Genomic DNA, 2,572 nt, shown 5'->3' on the forward strand with positions numbered 1-2,572 from the left:
AGCATGGAGTAGAAGAAATTAATAACACTAATAATAATAATAAGAAGAAGAAGAAGAAGAAGAAGAAGAAGAAGAAGAAGAAGAAGAAGAACTGCATTAGATATAGAAAAAGTTGAATTGTAACCCACAGTTCACATTGACAATTGTCAGTCTCACACTGCCCTCTAGTGGCACTGTCAGTGCTTGATTTTTGCTTAATTCTGTGTAAAACTATTAATCAGCTGTTTGTTTTATAATATTTTATGATCTCTCTCTCTCTCTCTCTCTCTCTCTCTCTCTCTCTCTCTCTCTCTCTCTCTCTCTCTCTCTCTCTCTCTCTCTCTCTCTCTCTCTCTCTCTCTCTCTCTCTCTCTCTCTCTCTCTCTCTCTCTCTCTCTCTCTCTCTCTCTCTCTCTCTCTCTCTCTCTCTCTCTCTCTCTCTCTCTCTCTCTCTCTCTCTCTCTCTCTCTCTCTCTCTCTCTCTCTCTCTCTCTCTCTCTCTCTCTCTCTCTCTCTCTCTCTCTCTCTCTCTCTCTCTCTCTCTCTCTCTCTCTCTCTCTCTCTCTCTCTCTCTCTCTCTCTCTCTCTCTCTCTCTCTCTCTCTCTCTCTCTCTCTCTCTCTCTCTCTCTCTCTCTCTCTCTCTCTCTCTCTCTCTCTCTCTCTCTCTCTCTCTCTCTCTCTCTCTCTCTCTCTCTCTCTCTCTCTCTCTCTCTCTCTCTCTCTCTCTCTCTCTCTCTCTCTCTCTCTCTCTCTCTCTCTCTCTCTCTCTCTCTCTCTCTCTCTCTCTCTCTCTCTCTCTCTCTCTCTCTCTCTCTCTCTCTCTCTCTCTCTCTCTCTCTCTCTCTCTCTCTCTCTCTCTCTCTCTCTCTCTCTCTCTCTCTCTCTCTCTCTCTCTCTCTCTCTCTCTCTCTCTCTCTCTCTCTCTCTCTCTCTCTCTCTCTCTCTCTCTCTCTCTCTCTCTCTCTCTCTCTCTCTCTCTCTCTCTCTCTCTCTCTCTCTCTCTCTCTCTCTCTCTCTCTCTCTCTCTCTCTCTCTCTCTCTCTCTCTCTCTTTTTTTTCTCTCAGACCAGAGTACAGATGTGTGATATTAAGGAGATGTGTGAGGATGTTATCAGTGTGTCTGGTTACAAACTACTGATGTTTTTAGGAGTGTGGATGAGAGAGCTGGTCTCATAGAAAATGATTATTAATTTACTGAAAATAATTTGCATTGTTTAGTGGCTGTTTCTCTGATGTAGTGACTGGCAGAGTAATGAAAATACTCCAGCATGTACAGTAATTGAGTGACAGTAGGTGGCGCAATAATGACCTTGTTTATTCATGACATAAGAATTAATGATGTCAACATTAATAAAAAAAACACAAAGGTAAAGGAGAGAGATCTCAAAGTGAGCTACCTAGTAGCTGAACTCGTAGCCTAATCAAAAAAAGCCCCACACTGTGGCAGAGACATTAATGCTACCTGCCTGCAAAGCCACTGATTTGTATTAAAACAGTTTATACATATTTCATAGAAGTATTGTATCGAAGATACTCGTCTTGAAAGTACTCTGTATCGGATTGAAAAGAAAATGATTGGTATCGCTCATCACTATCGACGACACCAGTTGAAATACTTGACTCTGTGTGCTGTGATGTGAAATCAGACACGGGACTGCAGACTGCAGCTCACTGGAAGTGTTTAATGTTTCTTCTAAAAAACACACAACAAATCAGCAGCCCCTGTGGTGATATTTCACTTATTGTGTGTGTGGTAGACTTATCACCATGTGCCCTCACATTCATAAAAATACAAACAAAAAGTGTAAAATATTCACAGATAGATAAAGAAACCTCACACAAAAACTTCAGTGAGAAAAAATTAAAAATTATTTCGGCTGCTCCCTTTAGGGGGCGCCACAGCGGATCATCCTCCTCCACACTACCCTGTCCTCTATTTCTGCTTCTTTCAACCTATAAATATATAAATAAATAATAAATAAATATAAAAGTAATTAATATAAAATTAAACCAGTTTATCATAAATTTAGGAAAAACCCACCACTCCAATGAGATTACAATACAGAAAGGGAAGAGGAGGAGTCAGGACAGGAAGTGACATCAGCTTCTATTATCAAGGCATTTAAGAGAAGCACCCATTTTGATCAGGCAACTACATTTATAAACACAGATATGAGTATAAACAAGACAAATCAACAGTTTAGTATGAATTGAAACAGGACATGTAAATTGAACAGGGTAAATTATACACCTGTTACATACATCTATAGATTTAAAACGAGGAAAAGGTTTGTTACGGCACATGCGATGTGGGCGTGGCTAAATGACGCTGATGTGAAACGGAATCCAGAGATTCATCGTGTTTTATCTGTAAGTTTTACCGTCAAATCTTTCCATTCAACATGTTTCTATTATTTATACAGTAATATTCTTATAGGAAAGCTTTTTTAACAAGATTGAAGCCTTTTATGCTTTTGAAGACGTTCGCGGAAGTATTTCTTCCCGTGATGCATTGCGAGATGCATAAATTAATCAGTTAAAATAAATATAAAAATTTTAAACAAGTAAACATGAAAAATTACAGTATTGTGT

The 2,572-nt window shown here is 39.3% G+C and overlaps 1 long non-coding RNA gene across 1 annotated transcript; it reads right to left on the minus strand.

Annotated features, from left to right (window-relative positions):
* Positions 1-1,642: 1,642 nt before the first annotated feature.
* LOC124383016 lies at positions 1,643-2,133 on the minus strand. The gene is made up of 2 exons (XR_006925175.1): positions 2,022-2,133; positions 1,643-1,933 (listed from the first exon to the last, which is right to left on the minus strand). It is a non-coding gene; the product is annotated as an uncharacterized LOC124383016 (long non-coding RNA).
* Positions 2,134-2,572: the final 439 nt, after the last annotated feature.

Source organism: Silurus meridionalis, chromosome 3, assembly GCF_014805685.1.
Source record: "Silurus meridionalis isolate SWU-2019-XX chromosome 3, ASM1480568v1, whole genome shotgun sequence".
Lineage (NCBI taxonomy): Eukaryota > Metazoa > Chordata > Actinopteri > Siluriformes > Siluridae > Silurus > Silurus meridionalis.